The sequence below is a fragment of the Erythrolamprus reginae genome, chromosome 1 (assembly GCF_031021105.1).
Source record: "Erythrolamprus reginae isolate rEryReg1 chromosome 1, rEryReg1.hap1, whole genome shotgun sequence".
Classification (NCBI taxonomy): Eukaryota; Metazoa; Chordata; class Lepidosauria; order Squamata; family Dipsadidae; genus Erythrolamprus; species Erythrolamprus reginae.
Window position 1 is genome coordinate 235,954,579 of NC_091950.1, and position 15,795 is coordinate 235,970,373.

Genomic DNA, 15,795 nt, shown 5'->3' on the forward strand with positions numbered 1-15,795 from the left:
AGGCAGCTACAAATTCTCAAAGCTTTCCTATACACTGAGAAGTGTATGGGATGTAAAAATAGAAACAGAAGTTCTAAAAAACACCTAGGATATCCTCCTTATTTTGTGTTAAAAAACAAACAAGAGGGTTGCCATTGGATATTTTTAGTATTATTATTAGTTATGGAACCTTTTACGTTGAGGTTCAGTCCTCCTCTAATATATATTTTTATTAATCATGTTATTTTGTGACTGAGTGGTGTTTAAAAATACGTAATTAAATATAATTATTTTAAAAAATAATAAATAATTAGATTTCTACATATATATTGTTTGTATTTACTATGTTATATGCCACCCCAAGTCACTTTGAGAAGGGCAGCATAGAAGTCAGATAGATAGAAAGATAGATAGATGATAGATAGATAGATAGATAGATAGATAGATAGATAGATAGATAGATAGATAGATAGATAGATATAATGATATATAAACATTTTACCATTACTCTTATTGTATCATTCATGGAAAGAACTGAGGTTTCTATCCCTGGTACTCCTCATCTTTGGCCATGCTTGTCTTCATAAAAACCCTGCACAATAGTTTAGATTGAGAGATTGGCCTGAAGTCAGTTTCATGAGTAAGCTCAGATATGAACCCCAGTCTTTCCCAGTCCTAGTGTAATTGCTAAGTTTTTGTTTTAGGTTTTTTTAAAGATCCTAATGCTCAGATAGTCTTTTAAATAGATTCATGTATCTAGTCAACAGCACAACAGCTTTAAAATCTAAACAAGAAAAAGTGAACTTTGCTCACACAGAACAGCTGTTTTATATAAAGAGTTCTACAGCTGGGATGACTAGCTGGGAAGATGTAGAATTCTTAACCCAAACTTAAAAGGGGGGGAGAGGGAGGGGAAAGGGAACATAGCCCATAATGGTGAGAGATAACAGGTGGAAGCCTTATTTTGCCATTGTGCCTTAAGGGTAAAATCTGGCAGGCAGAAGTCGCTTCAGAACAAAAGCCACGGCATCTGCTGTTCACTGCACTTCTCCAGTCCATCTCTATTTTTTCAGCATCACTGACAACATTTTGACAGCAGGATGTTACAGCATTTTCATTTTTCCTTCTCTCAGAACTTTCAGATACTGAAATGAGGTTTTGGGGCTGAAGCCCCCTTTCTGTTTCATCACAACAATAATTGATGTTGAAAAGCGCAGTTTCCACTGCACTGAAGTGTGGCAAGTACATGCCTGATCCTTGAGAACAAAACCAGAAGGATAATACTTTCATGAGGACCAACCACAAGGAGTTACCCCCCCCAAAAAAAAAGCATTTGGGCTTTCCAGTTTTTCAGAAGTCATTCCCCTCTCACATGGTGAAGTTATCTGATTCATCAGACCCAAACTTGGTAAATGGTTTCACCACTGGGACAAGAAAACTCTCCTGGGACAGGAGAACATATGCTTTGATCAGTGGTGGGTTCCACTTACATTCGCCACAGGTTTGCATTGTGACATTTCGTGGGTGTGCATTTGCTCTGTTCACATGCACACGCGTCCCCTCATGCAAGTTCACTTCTCTGCATGCTCAGTAGCAGGATTCATCCCACAACACAGCTGAGGAACTGATCAGCTGTGCTTTGGGTGAAGAAATGAAGATCAATATTAACCCAGGAGTGGGCGGAAGGGCTCTTTTTCAAGCAGCAACAGAGGAGAAGCATGGAAAAAATTCCCCCCAAAAGATGGCGGCACCCACAGACCAGCACCGACTTAACCAGATTCATGACGCCATTGTCACATCACCAGCAGATCACTAACAGTTCAGGCGATCTGGTCCGAACTGGAAGTAACCCACCCCTGGCCTGAACTATTGGTGAGCAAACCTTTTGGAGGTGGTAAGAGATCAGGCTTCCCAAACACCAAATAACTTGTGCTTGAGAAATATGTAATTTGTATTAACAATTCTACTACTGCTTTCCCACAGCTGCTCTTGTGGTTTAAAAGACCTTTGGAATAGGCTGTGATAATTGATACAAGAAAAATTACAGCGCAGGACGACAACGGGGAGAAACCACAATGATAATATTTTTGCAGAATCCTGAAGGAGAGTACAGTCTATGGGTAGAAATGTTGAGAGTATATAGGCCTTACTCAATTCTACAATAGTGGGCTTAGCCTTGGTAAGGGTACTTCTGATTAACCTCCCTAGACTTTACTTTCAACCAGCTACTATTTTCCACAAATGCTTCTGGGGTCCATAGGAAACAGGGAGTCATGCAAAAAAAAAAAAAAATAAAGAAGTTAGAAATGCTGTTTTTCCTTGCAGCATAACAGATTTCACTGAATTTTGTTATATTTTGTTATATGCTATATCTGGATTGCAAACATCCTGGAAAGCAGCATAGGGCAGCAAAATGAGACAAGGAAGTCTAATGCTTTGCTAACCTCTATGATCACATAGACTTTTGCAACCGAGAAATGGTAACGCCATGAAAATTAGGGCAGTCAGGTAGAATTGGGCACTTGGAAAATTCCAGGTGTGAAAATTATGGGCAGACTGGTGCCTACAGGCAAAGTTCCAGCTGTAATCTATGTGCTCATTGGGCACAAGTGAAATCACATGCTTAAATACACTCAACATCCATTCCAGCACTATATGACACATGAACAGTTAATATCTGCCTTTTCTCGTTGTCTTGGTATTGCTTATTAAAAAAACAAAGAAACACAAAACCTCTGTGGATACAGTTCCTTTCTGCCCTGGATATCAGCTTTAGTCTTTGCAACCTGCCTAAGATTAACAAGGCTGTTTGAAATTTAGCAACAGTTTAAAAGAGTTTTAGCCTGAACTGAAACAGCTCCCTGTGTTTGCAGACATAGAATGGCCTATTGTGGACATTTATTCCGTCTTCTTTCCACTCCACCCAGACTCTATTGCGCTGTCTGGAATGTGTGACCTTAAGGCTAAGAATCCTCCTCCATCAGGAACAAGCAAAACCATTTCAGCCTACTTTATTTGAAATCGGGGAAGGAGGGGAGCATGGTGTTACCCAGAGACTTGCATTATACATACAGCTGCTTATATGAGCTATAAAGGATAATTTTCTTGTATTAACGTCATAAATTTTGTTGAGCCAGTGAGGCTTCCCACTGCATAATAGCTTAATTTTTCATTCTAATAATAACTGGCTGCCAGCTGAAATGAATGGGTGAAAAAACAAATATTTCTGTTCCATGACATGATCTATGACAGATGTACAGATTTTGGAGGCCCTCCAGCAGGGTATCCTAACCTGCCTGCCCTTGACCCAATTCCCACCCACCAAAGGGGAACTGGCATCAAGATAAGCGAGCAAACTGTAAAAGAACTTTAAGAATAAGTAAAATTCCTCATCCTTTAGTTAAATTGTAATTGGCTCAGCATAATTTAAAATCAGAATAAATATCCAGACATTTTTAAAGTGCCTTCAGCTTATATATGTAAATTAAAAAATGAAAACATTCCCTTGGTTTTTGTTTTAAATGCATAGTGTGGGTGCCAGAAATAATAGCCTGGGTCATTCCAAAAATATCAAAGGTGTATAAACATATTAATGTGCATCAGGTACTTTTTGGGTCTTGGGTGAAGGGAAAATGATGCCCTTTTTGTGTTTACAATTTTAGCCATTGGTAGCTCAAAATTTTTTCAGGGCATTGGATTGACATTACATAAGCCAATCATTATAATTCTCTCTGAAGAGACTATTCTATTACAGTATGATCTAAAAATAAAAATTATGATTAAGACACAGAAACCATCAGCCCAAAGGAATAGAAATGCAAACAAATCTGCAGATCTGAAGGAAACAAATAGATTTTAAAATGACTTCCAAGCTATTGCAAACATCTGCATCAGGATTTGTTAATTTGTTAAGCGGATACACAGATTCTATGAACTATAGAAAATATACTGTGAACCTAAAATCATAGTTTTTTCCTACAGACATCTGCCAAATGGGATTTTTATCCCTCCAAAATAACCAGTAAACAGGAATACAATGACACAAAACTCACCTATATATAGTTGTGTCCCAATAATCAGAGGCTACAAAGACATGAGGTTTTTTTGCATTGTGACATACATATAAAGGGTGCGTTCCAAAAGTAATGCAGTTATTTTTTTTTAAAGTAATTTATTGAACAGATTTGCACAAACAATTAACATTTTTCAAAGTACTGTTCTTGGGCCTCTACACATTTTTTCCAGTGACTCTGCCATGACCGGCACATGCCCTGGAAGCCATCTTCAGGGAGCTCTCGCAAGGTCTTTATCACGGCTGATTGGATCTCTTATATGGATGAAAAACGGGTTCCTTTCATGACTGGGAACAAAAAGAAGTCTGCTGGGGCAATGTCAGGACTATAGGGGGGGCAGCATTGGCACCTGGTGTTTGGCCAGGAACTCGCAGACTCATAGCGCGTTGTGGCAAGGCACATTTTCCATCCATAGAAGAGATCCAATCAGCCATGACAAAGACCTTGTGAGTGGTCCCTGAAGATGCTTTCCAGGGCGCTCATGGCAGAGTCGATGGAAAAAATGTGTAGAGGCCCAAGGACAGTACTTGGAAGAATTTTAAGTGTTTGTGCAAATCTGTTCAATAAATTACTTTTTTAAAAAATAACTGCATTACTTTTGGAATGCACCCTGTATATTTATAATAGCCTCGGTGATGCAGTAGTTAGAGTGTAGTACTGCAAGCTACTTCTGCTGATCACCAGCTGCCAGTTTGGCAGATCGAATCTCAGTAAGCTCAAGGTTGACTCAGCCTTCCATCCTTCTGAGGTGGGTAAAATGAGGACCCAGATTGTTGGGGCAATATGCTTACTCTCCGTAAACTGCTATATTGACTTGGGATTCATTTTTTAAAATGAATATCATTGCCAATCACTTTGATTGTAACAACTCATTGTCAGAGGGGTGCAACAATAAAACATTTGATTATAGTCAACGAGACTACTTTCAACCATGACAATGGTCACTTTGAGCTATTCATCAGTCAAACGTACAATACTTCACAAAGATGCTGGGGGGGGGATGGAGGAAGCAATATTATACATGCTGTTATATGAAAGGGAGCATATGATTTAAAAGAAATAAATATGAAAAATCCTTTCCACTTCCAAAATATACTTGATTTTCCATGAAATGAAATAGGTAATATTCATGAGTTTCAGGTTAATGTTCATTAGGATGGGAAAGATTATTTTTCACTACACCGTCTTGCAAGATTTCATGAGTTTCAAATGATAAATAATGCTTTTCCCCACCCTACTCGGGATGTAACCAATAAACTAGCCATCAAGCCATGGTGTCAGATATGAATTCTGAAACTCTGAGAGACAATGATATACATTTTGTCTTTGAGTTAAGCTTTCCTTTTGATGATTTAATGGAAAAAGAAATGCCATTTTGCCCTGTTTCTATTAACACTAAGTAGATTTTTTTAATCAATTCCATAATCTCTCTTAAACCATCACCTACTGCAACCATTGTCTACTTTTCTCCCTCTTGATGAGTATAATCAGTTTTTGCTATCACCTACTTGCACCATAAACTGCAAATGTATGGGTATGAGTTTATGCTTGCAGGTCATTGCCTTAAGATAGCAGTCATTCTATTGGTCGGTTAGTTTTTGCTGTAGTCCATGATACTAGTGTTCACCTCCAGATCCATAATTTGAAACCTTTTTTCATTTAATCTTTCTTGTTGAAAGCAGCATATTACCACTGAAAATACTTTTATCTTATTTGTCATAGAAATATTGTTACCTTACATGATTTAGTTTAAATTTGCATTGCCCTCCTCCCTAGAATTAATATCATCTTCACATTAACAGCACATTGTCCATCTTTATTCATGAGTCTAACAAATCAGAATTATCTATCACCTTCTCTTCTTCACTATCAACGGTGAATTAATAAAGCCTGCTGGATGACATTATCCTTTTCTTCTTGATACTTAGCATTAGCCAAGATTTTTCAATTTCCAATTTTGCTTTGATATTGAGCCTTTCTAAGACTTTGCTTCCAGCTAACAAAATGTTGACATCTGCATCAGTTGTCAGTGTTTTATTTTCCCATTTTGATCCTCACTATCATTTCTGTCATTTTATAATGTATCTGCCCTATATGTTAAAACAAACCAATGTGGAGATATCATGCATCCTTGTTTTACTCTTTTCATATTCTGCACCTCTCCATCTTTCTAGTGTCAGCTTTCAGTTCAGTTATTGTTCACTGTAAAACTTCTCAAGGAGAATATTCAGATGTGGTGGTACACTCATTGTACTTAATATATTCTATGTTCTGGCATGAGATTTGAAATCAAAGGCCATGTGTATTTAATAATAGTAAAAAATAAACTTCATTCTTATATCCTTCTGATCTCTCCATTATTCATCTTATGTTAACTTGTGTCTGTTTGATTTGTTCCGAAAACTCTAGGTTTGATAATTCTTTCACTACATATGGCTTAATTCTTCACTGTAAGGTCTTGAGCGAACTTTGCTTATGTGAAGTTAAATGGGTTAAGGAGAAAATCCCTTCTATCTCCCTTCTTCAGCATGGATATACGGAAGCAGTCTTTTCCAATCCCTACATCACAAAGTATTGTTCTATATTTCTTGACATAAAGCTGCGTTTTAGCTCCCTCTTCCCTTGCAGTTTCATATATTTCATCTACATATGTTATTGTCCTATTTTACAGCTAATCTATTGCTTCTCTGACTCACTTTTTAGCTAGTTCTCTCTTTGCTGTCTGATCAACCTAATTTGCCTTTATTTTGTCTCTTCCATAATTACACTTGAATAGTCATACCGTGCCTATACATTTTCCTCTGATTTTCCTGATCCTCCATAAAAGAAACCATTGATCTTCCTTTTCTTGTTTGTTTGTTTGCTTGTTCATTCATTCATTCATTCATTCATTCATTCATTCATTCAAATTTCTAGGTCGCCCTTCTCCAGGGGACTCAGGGCGGCTTACAGAATAAAATCAATACAAAACACTGGTATAAAATTATAACCCCAGCCTTAAAACCCAAATCTAAAAATCCCAAACATTTAAACCCATTCATCCAAACTTTACCCAATCACAATCATACTAGCAGCCAGAGCAGAATGCTCATGGTTGTTGTTTTTCTCTCTGGACAATCTTGATTCTGACAATTTTGTCTTTTCTTGCATGTTGTTGAACATCTAAATTCATTTCATATACCTTCTTCTTGTTACTCAGAATTTCATCTTCAATCTTACTCTGACAACCACATTAGCTTATTCTGAGAGGCACTTTCAGAATCTTTATATCTTTGGAATTTCAGGTTTTTAATCACTGTTGTTGTTATTAGAGCTTTTCAACAACTAATCTCTTTTCTCATGTTGCTGAAGAATTTCTTTTGCACAGAGTAGACTGATCTTGACTGTAAGTTTTAAGGTCAAATATTGCTGGCATCCTTACTCTATTTAATTTTAAATTGATAACAATAATTCATGGCCTCTTCCACAGTCTGCACCTGGATGTTTCTTGGATACTGGGCTGCATTTCTTCACTTCTGTTACATATTATCTAGCTGATTTGATTTTGATGTGCATCTGGTGATGTCCATGTGTAGCATTTGTTTTATTGTACTTGAAACAGGTTTCAGCATGAGCAAATAATTCTCTTTGCAAACCCTATGAATTTATCTTTTACATTATTGCATGTATTCAGTCCAAATTTTCATGTAATTCCAGATGCTTCAGTTTCTTAAACTTTTCCATTCCAATCACTCTTTAGTGATTCTGTACCACCCCTTGATATTGCCTTTAGAATTTCTAGAAATTTGCCATAATATTGTTTAATGTATTCCACTATTATATCTGTTGTAGATGTACAGCTCAGTAATTCTAATAGTTATGTTCCTGTGGTTTACAGTTTTATAGCTGAGTGTAGAGTATACTTAATGCAGTATATATTTAGTGATAGGTTTTCCTTTTTTGTTTGTTTATTTAAATTATCAATGAATTGATATTTTATTAGAATTATCAATCTAATTCTCTCAGCCTGTTTTGGCTTAATATATTAACTTATTTCTAAAACAAAGCACTAGTTTATATCTGGATATATCTGTTGGGATGTACTTTTAACCATCTTGCTGAATTTGACTTTATCCCTGAAAGATGGGGAAAATAGCATTATTCCAAATTTTATTTTTTAAAAAAATCACTATCTTCAAATCATTGGAACAAAAATAATGCTACATTTCTATTAACAAATCTGGTGTCTTCGCCAACAAAGAATGACACCCCTCCCCCCCAAAAAAAAAGAACAATGTGGGTTGTTGAGATAGTATTCTATAAGTAAGAATTACATCCATTTAGATTGTTTAGTGTATATATAAACAAACTTTTTAAAAGGCAGAGTGCATGATTATTTATTGACCTGAAAGTGGCCTTTAGTTTTGTTAACTGGGATCTGCTGTGGATAAAATTAGATAACAGCAACCTGGACAAAAAAACCAACAACCCCTCAGTATGTGATTCATGCATTAAATTTAAACCTCTAAATAAATATTGAACTGACCCTAGTTGTTATTTTAACTAAATCTACATCCAAATGAGGGATATATTTTTCCCCTTTGTTTGTTTACCTTTTAGGTTTGTTTACCTTTTAGGCATCAACCTTCAAGTATATCAGGAATGAGATGAGATTTTTTAACGTCCTATCGCCACAGAACACAATTAGTCATGGACTTCAGAGTAAAGTATATATAGAATAACAAAGTTGGAAGGGACCTTGCAGGTCTTCTAGTCCAGACCCCGTCCTAGGCAGGAAATGCAACACCACTTCAGACAAAGGGTGATCCAACATCTTAAAAACTTTCAGTGTTGGAGCATTCACAACATTTGGAGGCAAATTGTTCCATTGATCAATTGTTCTAACTATCAGGAAATTTCTCCTTAGTTCAAAATTGCTTCTCTCCTTGATTAGTTTCCACCCATTGCTTCTTGTCCTACCATCAGTAACCTAAGGGCCACAAAGTTGGCCTTATCCAGGTCCCATCAGCTAAACAGTGTCAGCTGGGGGTCCATGGGGGAGGGCCTTCTCTGTGGCTGTCCTGGCTCTCTGGAACCAGCTGCCTCCTGAGATCCGGACTGCCCTAACCCTATTGGCCTTCTGGAAAGCTATAAAGACCTGGCTTTTCCAACAGGTCTGGGGTTATTGATCTTATGGGGGATAACCAATGAGATCTGGCAATGAATGGTATGCAGTGGATTAACTGTTTTAATTGTAAATTGTTTTAAGATGGTTTTTAGAGGTTTTGTATTCCTGTTGTGAGTCGCCTACAGTCCCTAGGGAGTTGGGCAGCATAGAAATTGAATTAAGCAAACACATAAATAAATAAATAAATAAACAAACAAACAAACAAGCAAACAAATGTGTTAGCTTGGTTACTTTGTGTTTTTATTCTAAGCAATTTTGGCTTGGTAAGGAAAAAGAGGAAAGCGAGAATTTTTTATGGAGAAGAGAGAGAGAGAAAAAAACCCTTTCTATTTATAAATAGTTGGTGTATTTAAATTATACTGTGTTTAAATTTTGCTTACACATGTGCAGTACCATGCACTCGGCAGAATCTATTTAGCTCACTGATACAACTGTTTATTGTGCTGTGGGAAGAAAGCAAATTAACCAAGAAATGTGTAATGTAACAACCGCAAATTCATAGCTAACTTGGGGAAGAGAGAAACAAGGTACAATTAATGCTACTGCCTCTTTCCGCTGACTTGGATTAGCTCCTGCTTGAACTGAGTTCTCCAAGAACTCTTAAGAGGATCCATCTGCCTTTTCACTTTCTAATGACTAAAGGGGTTTGCTTGGCCAGCAATGATACGTAAGAATGTTCCATCAGCTGGCTATTATGTCTTCATTATATTTGCTCTTTGGTTACCTTTGGTTTTGGAATTAAAAAATCATTCCAATTAGTTTGAATATGTTCAGAGCCTTCTCGAGTGCTTATGCTTGTCTAATACACTCGCTTTGCAAATGGAACGATGCATAGAGGCTTGTTGTTGGGTGTGTAATATGTGTGTGTTTAATGGAATCACCTCAATGGTTTTAAATCACTCCACAATGTGCAAAGTAATTTAAAATTACTGGAGTGCTTCCAATTTTTATTAGTCCTTGAATTTGGAAGTGACTCAGGGTCTTTGGGGCATGTGCAGTGCACTGTGACTTACAATTACTAAATCCTTGTGGAGGGTTTTCTCCTTCCCTACCCCCCTCCTTTGGAAAGCTGCTATGTTTTTCAATCACCAGAAGCAACTGAGCTTATCACAAAAGAAAAGCAAGGGGGAGCAGAGGATAAATTTGGTCTTAAACATGTTGTATACAACATTCTAACAGTAGTGCTAAGATATTAGTGGGCTCCTAATCAAATGAAACTCATTGTTTTTATTTGACTTGTCCTATGTATAGCTTTGTCTGGTTCTAGTCCTATCAAAACACATCTGTTTAGGAAGGAGCAGAGCCAATTTTTGTGGATGTTTTCTGTAGTCACCTACAGTTTTGACAATTATTTTATTAAATAATGTAATAATTGTGGAGTGGATTAATGAGTGTTCTTCAATTGCTAGGTTGGAAAGAACCTCACAAAGTTGAAATAATGAAACACGAAATTACAATTTATTTTCTTACTTTTTAGTAGATGTTTTGTGTTTTCTATATCTTTCTTTTTCTATGCATCAACAATCAATCTTATTTAGATACTTAATTCTTAATCGTAGATCAATTAAAAAAACCACACCTAAAATATTTCAAGGAGGAGATAAGGATTATATTAATATTTTATAAGGTAAGGGAAAGTCCTCTTAACAGAAACGTCTTCTTACTTCCTCTTTTTGTTGACCTCAGAGTTTCCATAGGCAAGAATAGAATTATTATATCACCATGTCTCTAAAATGTCTGTAAAGGACAATTAAATAATTAAATATTTCACCCCTTTAACTCTGATGTTGGAATATATGGAATGATTTTTGAGTTAAAATTATTATTGTAGAAGGACAAGAAATATACTGTTTTTCTAATGCCTTGAACTATAACTTCCACAGATCATAATTAGTTACCAGAATTTCTGGATTATGCTCTTTCCCTGGCTTTCTCAGAATAAACGATACTCCAGAAGTCTTTCACTGCATAACAGATGAAATAAAGATAAAGTCAGTCATGCTTTTCAGTTCACTTGCTTAATAAGTTTGTTCTATTCTTTTCCAGACCTATTTATTCAAATCCATATTGACTTTCAGTTGAATTTTGCTCCCAGTTCTGTGGAATTTCCTTAAAATTATAATTGTTTGGGGGTTTATTTATCTTCACTAAAAGTAGAAAAATATCTTCTTGTATAGTTGAGGATAATAGCCATCATATATGTAAACAAACAATAATTAGTTGAGGGCCAAATTCTACATTTATGATAAAACTTGTCTTCTATTTTCTCTCCCTAAAGAAATAAAACTTCCCCTTTTCTGTCTCATTCACTGGATACTTTCAAAATTCTTTAATGATGATTTAAGTTCATTTTTTCACTATGAAGTTTTTTTTGTTTTGGCCATCACTAGGCAGACTCCCTGGTTGTCCATGATTCTGGAATTTGCTGGAAAGCTGATTGTGCAACAATTGTCTAGAATGTACAAAGATATTTTGAGTCTTTGCTGGAAATGTGAACAACATGAAGGGATGTTTTACCATATTATGTGAATATATAAAACAACTTTTTTTAAATACAAATACATGCATTAATTCAGAAGATTTTAAAGGATAAAGTACAATGGAAATAGATACTTTTCTTCAACAAATGCAGCAAGATTATTAAGCTCAAAAATGGAAAGGCTTAATGCTCTCTACAATGGAGGACTAGTAGTCATAATGATTGAACTTGATGGCTAAATTAAATATCTACATTTATGGTCAACTGGAAACTCCTTATAAGCTTTTGCCTAAAAGAAAACAATGCACTTATGATTTGTGGTTTAATGATTTAGAAAAAAAATGGATAATTGAAAAAAAAGAAAGATATTTTGTAATCATAGAGAAATAATTTTGTGATTGTAGAAACTTTGGTTTTTTTTGTTTTGATTCTTTTCTTCTGAATATTTGCTTTTCTTCCTTTTCTCTCTTTCTTTATTATTTCTGTTCTTTATTAGTTTCTGTTTGTTTGTAAGATTTTTGTAAAACTTTAATAAAATAATTTTACAAAAGAAAAAAAAAAGAAAGCTAAAGGCTCAACCACAGACAGGACACATGTGCACATTCTTTGCCTGCCTCCTAACTAAAATAAGCACATGAACATAGAGAATGTTCTTCATGTTTACAAGAATTAATTGAAACAATTAAATATAATGAGAATTTCTCTAACATTGTATTCCCTTTGAAAGAAATCACAAAAGAATGTTACTTCCCATTAGATTGAAAGCAACTGGTTGGGAAAGTGGCCAAAGGAATGACTGATATAGCACTCATAGACAAAGATATACAAGATGGGCTTCAAATTTCTTCAAGAATGCCAACGATTACATTTTCATGATCATATTTAAATTAATTCTATTTCATTAGATTTCATTTGTTATTTTGTAAATTAATAAGATGTATTCATCTTGATTAGTAGATCTTCCAGTATAAGTCCAAATTAATCCTTTCAACACTACTGACCAAAGAATCACTTGTAGGTTCACCTCCCAAATGAACCACCCAAAGTGCTAAGTAATTTCCTTGGCATGTGGATTGTAGGTAGCATTAGTAGAACATCTCCAGTGTAATGTAATTCGACCTGGTACTTTCCAATTGTGTTGGACTACAATTCTCAGAATTTCCATGCTTTCTTTAGATTCCAAGAGATAGCAATAGCACTTACACATACAGTATATTGCTTCATAGTGTCATAGTGTCAGACTTTTTACTAAATCTGCACTTCTATTTCTACTAGTTTTTCTCATCATTCCTATCATCCTTTTCCTTCCACTTAGGACTGTATGACTGTAACCTGTTGCTTGTATCCTAAGATTTTTATTAATATTGATTGTTTCTTCATTGCTTATTTGACCCCTATGACAATCATTAAGTATTGTACCACATGATTCTTGACAAATGTATTTTTTATGTACTCTGAGAGCATCTGCACCAAGACAAATTCCTTGTGTGTCCAATCACACTTGGCCAATAAAATTCTATTCTATTCTGTTCTGTTCTATTCTATTCTATTCTATTCTATTCTAGTGCTTTATAGCCCTCTCTAAGCTGTTTACAGAGTCAGCATATTGCCTCCAATAATCTGGATCTTCATTTTACTGACCTCGGAAGGATAGAAGGCTGAGCTGCTCAGGACTGAATTCTTGGAATGAACAGTAAGTTAGCCTGATGCAGTTCCTACACGTTTAGAAGGTACCAAGTTGACAGAGTTTACTCCTGAGCTCTATCCATTGTTTCCAATGCTGCTTTAAGACCTGGCTACCACAGGAATTACCCAAGTAAGTGAAAAGACAACTTCTTAGCATCATGTATCAGCAATCTTCAAAGGAAATGGAAAAAAAAATATTGCATAGTGCTTGTTAAATATTTGATACTCACTGTCCTGATAATGGAACTGGATTCAAAGATCATTTTCCATCTGTAGCAACAAGGAGCCTGTTCTTAAAAGCAATGGAGCTTTGGTTTAACAAATAAGCTAATCAATGAACAAGTTGAATTTGTTGGGAGGGGGTAGAGAAATCACTCATGCTTTAATTTTAAAAAATACAGTTTGCCCATTCTGGTTTCCTGTCCTTAACTGGGCCAATAAAACTTTCAATATAGTTAATGCTGTTTAGCTAAACAGATCCGACAAATGCACCATTTAGATTGAAAGAAAAGTTTCCATTAGTGACTGGAAAGCAGCTCTATGCCTGCTCAGCTAGTAATTTTCTGCAAAGCCAGCACCATATGCTAGAAGCAGGAGATGTTGGAATATACTGCTTGGCTCAAATATGATAATCCCTAGTATGCCTTTTCCCGTTAAGAGTCATAGTTTCTAGTAACCACTACAAGCATTCAGGGGGCAAGGAGACATATAGGAAATGGGTCATATAGAATTTGGCCAGAGTCATGTCATGTATTTATTATTATTACCTGCTGGTTAGTTTTTTAAAATGTTCCTCAGCCATCTTCCATGAAAAGAATCCAGGGCAGTGGAGAACAGTGTGAATAAAGTCATTCATACAAACATTGCAGGAGAGTTTAAATTAAAAAGAAAACGTTCTGATAAAATAAAAGAGCAGGAAATGAAGGGAGTTAGAGAAACATCAAGAGAAGCATAGCATTTTTTTAAAAAAAGAATGCCCCTACTTGCTTGGATAAATATGACGGTCTTCGTCAGGCGCCAAAATATTATATCATCGTCCCTCAGGAGAAGCTTCTCATGCTAGGGAAGGTAGAAAAGAAGGGAAGACAACAACCAGCAGCAAGATAGATCATCATGTGGTGATGAATACATCATTAAAATAATTGAGAGACCAGGTTAGTGACCAATCATTATGGAGAAAATCTATGTGGTTGCAATGTATGTGATTGACTGGACGGCACGTAATCAATCTATTAAAAAAAGAGTTTCAGTGCTTGAAGGCTCCCTGTTTAATGTAGTAAGCGATAGGCAGCAGGCTTGAAAAATATTATTTTTTTAAAAAAAAATGCTTCATTGCACCTCCAGACCAATGTTTTCTGGCATATTATTGACGAGGCCTATCATTTTCCAAGTTGGGCGAAACTCAAAATAAAGTTCTGTCTGCTTTGAATCACATTCATTTTACAAATGGGTTTTTAAAAAAGCAAGCGTATTTCTTTTTCAGCATTGCTTGAAACTATGAGAAATTGCCTCCTTTGAAGAATCTAAATACTTTTATAGGAGATCTCTTCCTGCTTGCTCCTTCCCCTTTCCATGGCCGGGAGGCTTGGCAATACTCTTCCTACCCATAAGTGGAGATTCCAAGAGATTGAATTTTAGATCTTTACTCAGAGAGGGAAGACTGCTGCTTTTCAGAGAAAAGTCTTACATCGTGCCCTGCTTATTATTTGTCATAGTTTTATAGATGTGTCACTTTCAGGGGCTGTACAAGGTTGCACTCTAAGTTAAGGTGACCAGATGTCCCTCTTTTGGTGGGATAGTTCCGCTTTTTAAAGAATTTGTCCCACATCCCACGGCATTTCAAAAATGTCCTGATTTTTTGAAAGATTAACTGCCACAGAGGTAGCTGGCGCGATGGTCATCACCACAGTCATCTGTCTTCATTGGCAGCTCCAGGCTGGATAGCCTTCTGTCAAGCCACCCACACTGGCCTAGACACCTTCCTGGATACGACCCAGGCAGATTTGCTGTGGGTGGAGCCTGCAAGTCCAGCTGAGCCAGGCTGCTCCCTTAAGAGGCAGGTGGATCCAGCAGCTGGTAGGAGAAAGCCAAAGCAGCACAGAGTGGTGACGACTGGGTATTTCATAAGCCTCGGCAGCTTGGGGAGTTCTCCTCTTCCTCTGCCTCCCATGTCAGTCCTTCTGACCAGCTCCTTCAGTGCAAAAGGCCCAGAGGACTCAGCTGCTGAGCCCCTTCTCCTTCCCCTCCTCCTCCTCTTTTTCCTCCCCCCTCCCCCCAACTCAGCCATGGTGTGTGGCGTGACCTTAAAAGGGACTCATGATTTTGACCCTTTGCTGAGCCCAGCCTCACTGAAATGGCAGGGGAGGGAGGGAGGAAGAGAGGGGGGGAGGGAGAGAGATGGAAAGAAAAAG